Raw genomic sequence first — 12,064 nt, 5'->3', positions numbered from 1 at the left:
AACAGCTTCTGTAGATGAGCGCATCAAGGCTATTTTTCCTGATTTCATGGAAGCGGTGCTGCACCATTTGCGCCCGGCACCGGAGGTACCGGTACCGACGGTGCCGGAGGCTCCTGCGGCATCGTGCCTTTCGCCGGTGGTGAGGTCTTCTCCAGTACCGCTTCCGGTATTGGGGTCGGCAGCCTCCCGGGTCGACTCCATTGCCTTCGATGGAGGAAGCTTCACCGGAGTCTCCTGGGGAGTTGACTTCTCAACACCGTCATCGAGGTCACTGCACCTCCATGTCGAGACGGGCTCGGATCCGGGCTGCTCTTTCTGAGTTGTTATCCCCATCCGATGATGGCTCATCTGATGAAGATGGGGGTCATGGAGTTTTCTCTGCCGGGGATTCTCTAGGTCTTCCATCTGATTCGACCCCCTCACCTCAGAGACAGCCAGGGCCGTGCCAACACGGTAAGTGAGGTAAGCATTGCAGGGGGGCGCTTCCCTCTGGGGTGCACCGCCGCACCATGCTCACCTCTCTCACCCTCCCCCCAACATCCCTTTTCTTTTTTTTTCCTTTTTAAATGTACCTCCATAGCGGTTCCGGCAGCATCAGTGAAGGAGGCGGCGCTCCCGACGTCGCTAGCCTTCCCTTCGCTGTGTTCCGCCTTCTTCTGACGTCAAGGAAATGACATCAGAAGAAGGCGGAACACAGCGAAGGGAAGGCTAGCGACGTCGGGAGCGCCGCCTCCTTCACTGACGCTGCCGGAACCGCTACGGAGGTAAATTTAAAAAAAAAAAAAAAAGAAAAGGGATGTTGGGGGGAAAGAAGAGGGCGGGCAGTTGAACAATGGGAGCGGGAGGGCAGGGGAGAGACGAGAGAGCATGGATGCGAGAGGGGGTCATGGAAGGGAGAGAGGGGAATTGCTGGAAAGGGATGAATGGAGGGGGCAGGGGACAGAGGAGCATGGATTGGGAGGGCAGGGCTCAGGGAGAGAGGGGAATTGCTGGAAAAGGATGAATGGAGGGGGCAGGGGACAGAGGAGCATGGCTGGGCATGGATTGGGAGGGCAGGGCTCAGGGAGAGAGGGGAATTGCTGGAAAAGGATGAATGGAGGGGGCAGGGGACAGAGGAGCATGGATGGGCATGGATTGGGAGGGCAGGGCTCAGGGAGAGAGGGGAATTGCTGGAAAAGGATGAATGGAGGGGGCAGGGACAGAGGAGCATGGATTGGGAGGGCAGGGCTCAGGGAGAGAGGGGAATTGCTGGAAAAGGATGAATGGAGGGGACAGAGGAGCGTGGATGGGCATGGATTGGGAGGGCAGGGCTCAGGGAGAGAGGGGAATTGCTGGAAAGGGATGAATGGAGGGGGCAGGGGACAGAGGAGCGTGGATGGGCATGGATTGGGAGGGCAGGGCTCAGGGAGAGAGGGGAATTGCTGGAAAGGGATGAATGGAGGGGGCAGGGGACAGAGGAGCGTGGATGGGCATGGATTGGGAGGGCAGGGCTCAGGGAGAGAGGGGAATTGCTGGAAAGGGATGAATGGAGGGGGCAGGGGACAGAGGAGCGTGGATGGGCATGGATTGGGAGAGAGGGGAATTGCTGGAAAGGGATGAATGGAGGGGGCAGGGGACAGAGGAGCATGGATGGGCATGGATTGGGAGGGCAGGGCTCAGGGAGAGAGGGGAATTGCTGGATAGGGATGAATGGAGGGGGCAGGGGACAGAGGAGCATGGATGGGCATGGATTGGGAGGGCAGGGCTCAGGGAGAGGGGAATTGCTGGAAAAGGATGAATGGAGGGGGCAGGGGACAGAGGAGCATGGATGGGCATGGATTGGGAGGGCAGGGCTCAGGGAGAGAGAGGAATTGCTGGAAAAGGATAAATGGAGGGGGCAGGGGACAGAGGAGCATGGATGGGCATGGATTGGGAGGGCAGGGCTCAGGGAGAGAGGGGAATTGCTGGGAGGTACCCACCTCTACCACCGGCTGCCTTTCAGGTGCTGTGGAGGACTTGCAGCTCATCTGCATATCCTTACAGCCTTCTCCGGGGTGACACCCAGGTCCACCCCGATCCACTCAGGGCCTCCGCTCTAGGTGCCCAGCGCTCCCACCAGGTGCTGTGGAGGACTTGCAGCCCTTCTGCATTTCCTCACAGCTGTATCCGGGGTGACTCCAGTTCCACCCCGACCTTCCCAGGGCCTTCTCTCCAAGTGCCCAGAGTTCCCAGGTGCTTTTTGGCTAGGATCAGGCGACCCTCAGGGGGAGGAATGCTGGCTTCGGCCTAACCCCTGGTAAGCCTTTCCTCAGCTGAGAGGTACCCACCTCTACCACCGGCTGCCTTTCAGGTGCTGTGGAGGACTTGCAGCTCATCTGCATATCCTTACAGCCTTCTCCGGGGTGACACCCAGGTCCACCCCGATCCACTCAGGGCCTCCGCTCTAGGTGCCCAGCGCTCCCACCAGGTGCTGTGGAGGACTTGCAGCCCTTCTGCATTTCCTCACACCTGTGCCATGGCGGTTATCTATTTTCACATACTCCTCGCCCTGCTGGCCGTGGGGGCGGTGTTGGACTACTTCTCTCTCCCTCCTCCAGATTTCAACCCCTTCTTCCACCTCAATCTCACTGTTTTTCCTCCTTTGAAGTCCACTCTATCCGCCTTTTCTCTCCTCTGCCTCTTCGAATAGCGGTCATTTATCGTCCCCCTGATAAGTCCCTTTCATCCTTTCTCAGTGACTTTGATGCCTGGCTTGCCTTCTTCCATGATCCTTCCTCCCCCTCTCTCATCCTTGGTGACTTTAATATTCCTGCTAATGATCCTTCCAACTCTTATATTTCCAAGTTACTCGCTTTAACGTCGTCCTTTAATCTCCAACTATGCTCCACCTCCCCCACTCATCAAAATGGTCACTGTCTAGATCTCATCTTCTCCTCCAACTGTTCACCCTCTAGTTTCCTTGCCTCCGATCTTCCCCTCTCTGATCACCATCTTATAACTTTCACACTTAAATCTCCTCCCTCCCAGTCCCGTCCTATCCTATCTAATTTATCTAGGAATCTTCACGACATTGACCCTTCATCTCTATCCTCCCATGTTTCAAACCTCCTCTCTACTGTGGCACCATCCACGTCTGTCAACGAGGCTGTTTCTTCTTACAACAATACTCTATCCTCTGCCTTAGACACTCTTGCACCTTTGATGACCCGCCCTGTAAGGCGTACAAAACCCCAACCTTGGCTGACTTCTAATATCCGCTACCTACGTTCCTGTACCCGCTCCGCCGAACGCCTCTGGCGGAAATCTCGGGCCCTTGCTGATTTCTTACACTTTAAGTTCATGCTGACCTCCTTCCAATCTGCTCTTTTACGTGCCAAACAGGATTATTATATCCAACTGACCAACTCTCTTGGCTCTAATCCTCGACTTCTCTTCACCACATTGAACTCTCTCCTCAAGGTGCCCCCTCCCCCAACTCCCCCTTCACTATCTCCTCAGACCCTTGCTGAATTCTTTCACAACAAGGTTCAAAAGATAAACCTTGCTTTCTCTACCTCACTAGCTCTCCCTCCACTAGTCCGTTCCCCTCTCTCTCCTTCCCCTCATTCCCTTTCCTCCTTTCCTGAAGTTACTATTGAGGAAACTACACTTCTCCTTTCTTCCTCAAAATGTACCACCTGTTCCTCTGATCCCATTCCCACCCACCTTCTTAATGCCATCTCTCCTACTCTTATTCCGTTTATCTGTCACATTCTCAACCTCTCACTTTCCACTGCGACTGTCCCTGCTGCCTTTAAACATGCTGTGGTCACACCTCTCCTTAAGAAGCCTTCACTTGACCCTACTTGTCCCTCTAATTACCGACCCATCTTCCTCCTTCCTTTTCTCTCCAAATTACTTGAGCGTGCTGTTCACTGCCGCTGCCTTGATTTTCTCTCCTCACATGCTATTCTTGACCCATTACAATCTGGTTTTCGCCCTCTCCACTCAACCGAAACTGCGCTTACTAAAGTCTCCAATGACCTATTACTGGCTAAATCCAGAGGTCAATACTCCATCCTCATTCTTCTTGATCTTTCCGCTGCTTTTGACACTGTCGATCACAGCATACTTCTCGATACCCTGTCCTCACTTGGATTCCAGGGCTCTGTCCTTTCCTGGTTCTCTTCCTACCTCTCCCTCCGCACCTTTAGTGTTCACTCTGGTGGATCCTCTTCTACTTCTATCCCTCTGCCTGTCGGCGTACCCCAGGGTTCTGTTCTTGGTCCCCTCCTCTTTTCTATCTACACTTCTTCCCTTGGTTCATTAATCTCATCCCATGGCTTTTCCTACCACCTCTATGCTGATGACTCCCAAATCTACCTTTCTACCCCTGATATCTCACCTTGCATCCAAACCAAAGTTTCAGCGTGCTTGTCTGACATTGCTGCCTGGATGTCTCAACGCCACCTGAAATTAAATATGACCAAAACCGAGCTTCTCATTTTCCCCCCCAAACCCACCTCCCCGCTCCCCCTGTTTTCTATTTCTGTTGATGGCTCTCTCATTCTCCCTGTCTCCTCAGCTCGAAACCTTGGGGTCATCTTTGACTCTTCTCTCTCCTTCTCTGCTCATATCCAGCAGACCGCCAAGACCTGTCGTTTCTTTCTTTACAACATCCGTAAAATCCGCCCCTTTCTTTCCGAGCACTCTACCAAAACCCTCATCCACACCCTTGTCACCTCTCGTTTAGACTACTGCAATCTGCTTCTTGCTGGCCTCCCACTTAGTCACCTCTCCCCTCTCCAGTCAGTTCAAAACTCTGCTGCCCGTCTCATCTTCCGCCAGGGTCACTTTACTCATACTACCCCTCTCCTCAAGACCCTTCACTGGCTCCCTATCCGTTTTCGCATCCTGTTCAAACTTCTTCTACTAACCTATAAATGTACTCACTCTGCTGCTCCCCAGTATCTCTCCACACTCGTCCTTCCCTACACCCCTTCCCGTGCACTCCGCTCCATGGATAAATCCTTCTTATCTGTTCCCTTCTCCACTACTGCCAACTCCAGACTTCGCGCCTTCTGTCTCGCTGCACCCTACGCCTGGAATAAACTTCCTGAGCCCCTACGTCTTGCCCCATCCTTGGCCACCTTTAAATCTAGACTGAAAACCCACCTCTTTAACATTGCTTTTGACTCGTAACCACTTGTAACCACTCGCCTCCACCTACCCTCCTCTCTTCCTTCCCGTTCACATTAATTGATTTGATTTGCTTACTTTATTTATTTTTTGTCTATTAGATTGTAAGCTCTTTGAGCAGGGACTGTCTTTCTTCTATGTTTGTACAGCGCTGCGTATGCCTTGTAGCGCTATAGAAATGCTAAATAGTAGTAGTAATGGGGGGGGGCAGGGGACAGAGGAGCATGGATGGGCATGGATTGGGAGGGCAGGGCTCAGGGAGAGAGGAGAAATTGCTGGACATAGAGGGGAGGGAAGAAAGATGAAGGAGATGAAATGAGGGAAAAGGAAAAGAGGAGAAAAACTGCACATGGATGAAGAAAATAGGCAGAAGCTGAGGACCAGAAAGGAAGAAGAAAGGAGGAAAGGAAAGAAATAAATGGAAAGGAAGCCCTGGAAATGGAGTTAAGAGGACAGATAGCAGCAGAATCATATACTGGGCCAGCATGATCAGAAAAAGAAAGTCACCAGACAACAAAGGTAGAAAAAAATCATTTTATTTTCATTTTAGTGTTTGGAATATGTCCACTTTGAGAATTTACATCTGCTATCTTATTTTGCAATGTATAGCAATCTGTTTCTAAGAATATTGCTGACAATTCCTGTCAGTGTGGCAAGTGGTGAGCGATCATTTTCAAGGAGGGGGGGGGGGGCGCCGCCGCCGCCAACAACTGATAGTCAGCGGGGGGGGGGGGGGCGCCAACTGATAGTCTGCAGGGGGGCGCCAGAGACCCTAGGCATGGCCCTGGAGACAGCTCTCCCCTCCGGAGAGTTTGTCTTTTTCATCTTTTGTGCGGGAAATGTCTGAGGCCATTCCCTTCCCTGTGGAGACTGTGGATGAGCCCAGGGCCAAGATGCTCGAGATCCTGGATTATCCATCTCCACCTAAGTCTTCTACCACAGCTCCTTTTCATGATACACTCAGGGAAGTGCTGATGAGGAACTGGGAGAAGCCTCTTTCATGTCCAACTATTCCCAAAAAGGCTGAATCCCAGTATTGGATCCACGGGGAACCTAGTTTCGTCCGGCCTCAGTTGCCTCATGACTCTGCGGTGGTGGATTCCGCTCTCAGAAGAGCTAAGAGTTCTAGGGATTTTGCCTCGGCGCCCCCGGGGCGAGAACATAGAACCTTGGATTCTTTTGGGAGAAAGGCATATCAGGCTGGCATGCTCGCTTCCAAAATTCAGTCCTACCAGCTCTTTACGAGCATTCATTTGCAGAACTCAGTGCGGCAGCTTGAGAGCTTGGTTGATGCACTCCCACTGGAGCAGGCTGAGCTTTTTCGCCAAGTGGTCAGGCAGCAGAAGGCGTGTCGCAAGTTCCTGTCCAGGGGCATTTACGATACTTGCGATATGACATCCAGATTTTCTGCTATGGGTATAGTGATGCGCAGACTCTCATGGCTGCGTGCCTCTAACCTGGAGGAGAGAACTCAGCAGAAAATTGCGGATATCCCTTGCCGGGGGGATCATCTTTTCGGTGAGAAGGTCGAAGAGTTGATTGATCATCTCTATCAGTGTGATAACGCTATGGACTCTCCCGCCGGGCGCCTTCTGCATCCGCTTCCTCTTCTAGGAAGTTTTTTAAAGGGAAGAGAAGTGCGCCTTACGCCTCTAGGGGCCGTAAATACACTCCTACGTCTCGACAGCCGGTTCAGCCTCTGCCACAGCATGCTCATTCTCGTCAACAGCGTGCACCTAAACAGGCCCCTGCAGCTCCCCAGCAAAAACCAGGGACAGGTTTTTGACTGGCTCCAGTTGAGCATAGCCAACATAAATGTGTCTGTGCCGGACGATCTGCCAGTCGGGGGGGGGGGGGGAGGTTAAAATTTTTTCACCAAAAGTGGCCTCTGATAACCTCCGACCGGTGGGTTCTTAAAATAGTCCGGTTGGGATACACCCTCAATCTGGAAACCAAGCCTCCAAATTGCCCACTGGGAGATCAGTCCTTCAGCTCCCAACACAAGCAGGTACTTGCAGAGGAACTCTCCGCCCTTCTCAGTGCCAATGCGGTCGAGCCCATTCCACCAGGGCAAGAAGGGCTGGGATTCTATTCCAGGAACTTCCTTGTGGAAAAGAAGACAGGGGGGATGCGTCCCAAACTAGACCTAAGGGGCCTGAACAAATATCTGGTTCGAGAAAAGTTCAGGAAGCTTTCCCTGGGCACCCTTCTTCCCATGATTCAGGAAAACGATTGGCTATGCTCTGTGGACTTAAAGGATGCTTATACCCACATCTCGATACTTCCAGCTCACAGGAAGTATCTGCAGTTTCAGCTGGGAACGCATTTTCAGTATTGTGTGCTGCCTTTTGGCTTGGCGTCTGCGCCCAGGGTATTTACCAAGTGCCTGGCAGTTGTTGCAGCATCTCTACGCAGACTGGGACTGCATGTGTTCCCTTATCTCGACGATTGGCTGGTGAAGAGCACCTTCCAGGAAGAAGCTTTGCAGTCCATGCGGATGACTATTCAAGTGCTGGAGCTACTAGGGTTTGTCATCAATTACCCAAAGTCCCATCTCCACCCTGTTCAAAAATTGGAATTCATAGGGGCTCTGTTGTGCACGAAGACAGCTTGTGCCTATCTTCCCGAGCCAAGAGCAGACAACCTTCTGTCTCTGGTCTCCAAGGTTCAAGCGTCTCAACAGATCACAGTTCGGCAGATGTTGAGACTTCTGGGGCACATGGCTTCCACTGTTCATGTAACTCCCATGGCATGTCTTCACATGAGATCAGCTCAGTGGACCCTAGCTTCCCAGTGGTATCAAGCTACAGGGGATCTAGAGGATGTGATCCAGCTGTCCACCGACTTTCGGAATTCCCTTCAGTGGTGGACAATGCGATCCAATCTGGTTTTGGGGTGCCCATTCCAAATTCCTCAGCCACAAAAAGTGCTGACGACGAATGCATCCCTCCTAGGGTGAGGAGCGCATATAGATGGGCTTCATACTGAAGGAGCTTGGTCCCTTCAGGAAAAGCGTCTTCAGATTAACCTCCTGGAGTTACGAGCGATATGGAACACTCTAAAGGCTTTCAGAGATCGGCTATCCAACCAAATTATTCTGATTCAAACAGACAATCAGGTTGCGATGTACTACACAAACAAGCAGGGGGGCACCGGATCTCGCCCTCTGTGTCAGGAAGCCGTACAGATGTGGCTTTGGGCTCGCCAACACGGCATGTCTCTCCAAGCCGTTTATCTGGCCAGCGTAAACAGCAGTCTGGCCGACAGGTAGAGCAGGATAATGCAACCTCACGAGTGGTCGCTGAACATGGCTGTAGCCAGAAAGATCTTCCGAGCGTGGGGCACTCCCTCGGTGGATCTTTTTGCCACTCAATTCAATCACAAGGTCCCTCAGTTCTGTTCCAGACTACAGGCCCACGGCAGGCGAGCGTCGGATGCCGTTCTCCATTGCGGAATAGGCCTTCTGTACACGTATCCTCCCATACCTCTGGTGGGGAAGACTTTGCTGAAGCACAAGCAAGACCGCGGAACCATGATTCTGATTGCGCCTTTCTGGCCGCGTCAGATCTGGTTCCCTCTTCTTCTGGAGTTGTCCTTCGAAGAACCGTGGAGATTGGAGTGCTTTCCAACCCTCATTACTCAGAACGAGGGGGTGCTTCTACATCCCAACCTCCAGTCTCTGGCTCTCACGGCTTGGATGTTGAGAGCTTAGAATTTACCTCCTTGGGTCTTTCTGAGGGTGTCTCCCTAGTCTGTCTTGCTTCCAGGAAAGATTCCACTAAAAGATGTTACTCTTTTAAATGGAAGAGGTTTGCCGTCTGGTGTGACAGCAGGGCCCTAGATCCCTTCTCTTGTCCTACACAGACCTTACTTGAGTACCTTCTGCATTTATCAGAGTCTGGTCTCAAGACCAACTCCGTAAGAGTTCACCTTAGTGCGATTAGTGCTTACCATCAACGTCTAGAAGGTCAGCCTATCTCTGGACAGCCTTTAGTTGTTCGCTTCATGAGAGGTTTGCTTTTGTCAAAGCCCCCTGTCATACCTCCTCCTGTGTCATGGGATCTCAATGTCGTTCTCACCCAGCTGATGAAACCCCCTTTCGAGCCACTGAATTCCTGCCATCTGAAGTACTTGACCTGGAAGGTCATTTTCTTGGTGGCTGTTACTTCAGCTCGTAGGGTCAGTGAGCTTCAGGCTCTAGTGGTTCATGCTCTTTACCTTAAATTTCATCATAACAGAGTAGTCCTCTGCACGCACCCTAAGTTCTTGCCAAAGGTGGTGTCGGAGTTCCATCTTAACCAGTCAATTGTCTTGCCAACATTTTTTCCTCTCCCTCATACAACCCCTGGCGAAAGCAAGCTGCACACTTAGGACTGCAAAAGAGCATTAGCCTTTTACGTGGAGCGGACAAGCCCCCAAGACTGTCCGCCCAGTTGTTTATTTCTTTTAATCCCAACAAGAGGGGAGTTGCTGTCGGGAAATGCACCATATCTAATTGGCTAGCAGATTGCATTTCCTTCACTTACGCCCAAGCAGGGCTAACTTTAGAGGGCCATGTCACGGCTCATAATGTTAGAGCCATGGCTGCGTCATTGGCTCATCTCAGGTCAGCCACTATTGAAGAGATCTGCAAGGCTGCGACGTGGTCATCAGTCCACACATTCACATCTCATTACTGCCTTCAGCAGGACAGTCGACGCGACAGTCGGTTTGGGCAATCGGTGCTGCAGAATCTGTTTGGGGTTTAGAATCCAACTCCAACCCTCCTAGGCCCATTTTTATTCTATTCCAGGCTGCACTCTCAGTTAGATATTTCTTGTTTCAGGTCAATCCTTGTTCTGCCCTCGCCGTTGTGAGGTCCAATTGACCATTGTTGTGTTGAGTGAGCCTGGGGGCTAGGGATACCCCACATGTGAGAATATCAGCCTGCTTGTCCTCGGAGAAAGCGAAGTTCCTTACCTGAAGTAGGTATTCTCCGAGGACAGCAGGCTGGATATTCTCACAAACCCTCCCACCTCCCCTTTGGAGTTGTTTTTCTTTCATCTTTTGGATTCAACTGAGGAGCGTGTCCGCACGACGGGCGGGAAATCGCGCATGCGCAGTGTGATCGTCTCACGCGACGGAATGCTCTAGAAGAGACTTTTGGTGATTTTGCTTGAAAATCCTCTGGGGCCGACGTGACGTCACCCACGAGAGAATATCCAGCCTGCTGTCCTCGGAGAATACCTGCTTCAGGTAAGAAACTTTGCTTCATCCTCACACAAACAGCCACACATTTCTTATATAATATTCAGAGTAATTTATATAAAGTACAACAGTGAACAAATCAATGAAAATAGAAAGAAGTTATACTTATTCAGAATGGCATAAGTCACATGTAATACACATCTCCTCCACAAGGGGTCACTTCTGCCCACTTTTTACATTTTCTTTCATACCTCTTCATTTCAGTTTTTACTTTTTTTTAGCTGTTCGTCTTTTTCTCCCCTTTCTTCTGTCTTCCACTCTTCTCCCATTACAGCTTTTCCTCCTCCTGAATGTACTTTTTCTTTTGCCTGCCTCCACCTCTGTATTCCTCTCATCCCAAACTCCTCTGTCCTTTTTGGCTTGAAGTTTTCCCTTTTCTTCTGTCTCCCATCTCTATCTCCCATACTCAGCTTTCCCTCATACCTTTTCTCCGTCTCCCCAGTTTTTCCTACGTTTACCCTGCCAAGCTCTCATTTTTCTTGCTTTCCCTACAATTACTACCCAAATTTTAATTCCCTTCCACCTTTATTCTGAAAATAGATCATCCATCCTACTCTCTCTCCTGCTTCCTTCATCCTCCCCCACCAAACTTATTCCTCTCATATCCTCCCCTTTTGTGACCCCCAACCTGGTCCTATATCCCCCTCACACACTTCTCCTTTTCCTTGCTGTTTACTATCCCCTTGTTGGTCATTTCCCCTTTTGCTCCCAGCCTCCTAAAGATCCTCCTTCCTCTCCACCCCATCCTTCAGGAGAAGATGTCTTTTACCACATCTGTTTGGCATCTTTTTCTAATTGTCCAAAAAAGATCTCACGCAAACTCAAAGTGAAAAAGTGCACATTTATTATCAAAACCGCTGCAAAGCTTGCCACAAAATCTTCAAAGCGATAACTTCATAAGCCCAAACAGCACTCTTGCACGGATTCCCAAAGCCAGGGTTGCCAAATCCATGGTTTTCCCGCTGGCCGTGGGCACTTTCTGGCACTCATGGGTTGCAACTTTTTGAGACTTGCTGTTTGGGGTTTTTTCTGGCTCTCTCTGCTGTGACCCTATTGGTCAAATTTGGAGCCAGAATGAGGCTTAGTTCCAAATTTGACCAATAGGAGGGTGAGGTGCATGATGAGGCCATCAGCTGATGATAACTCAGCAAGCTCTGGAGAAAGAGCAGACTAGCAGGGAGGAGGTGCTGCATGCAGCAGTTGGAATAGAGCAGCCATGTGGGAAGAGGAGAGGAGGAGGCAGAGCAAGCGAGCGAGTGTGGGACCCCTGCCCGCTCCTAAGATAGCTCATTTGGCAGCTTGGGCTGTTTTTGGGCTCCCTTTGGGTGTGTGTTGGGAAGGGAAATTTTTACCCATCTGGTTATCAATAGAAATCAAACAAAATAAAACATGGAAAAGAAAATAAGATGATACCTTTTTTATTGGACATAACAATACATTTCTTGATTAGCTTTCGAAGGTTGCCCTTCTTCGTCAGATCGTCCCATCTGGCAAACCTGCTTAAAGAACTTAAATCCTGGAGTAATGCAAGATTAGTTGCTCCCCTTAATGAAATCCACCGATGGGACCCGTTTCGCCATAACTATCGGCTTCATCAGGGTCTTGATTATAGAACAGGCACTCAATCTAACGATAAAAATTATCAAGATCTCAATAAAAA

The sequence above is a fragment of the Microcaecilia unicolor genome, chromosome 3 (assembly GCF_901765095.1).
Source record: "Microcaecilia unicolor chromosome 3, aMicUni1.1, whole genome shotgun sequence".
Classification (NCBI taxonomy): Eukaryota; Metazoa; Chordata; class Amphibia; order Gymnophiona; family Siphonopidae; genus Microcaecilia; species Microcaecilia unicolor.
Note: the sequence above shows the minus strand (reverse complement) of the source record.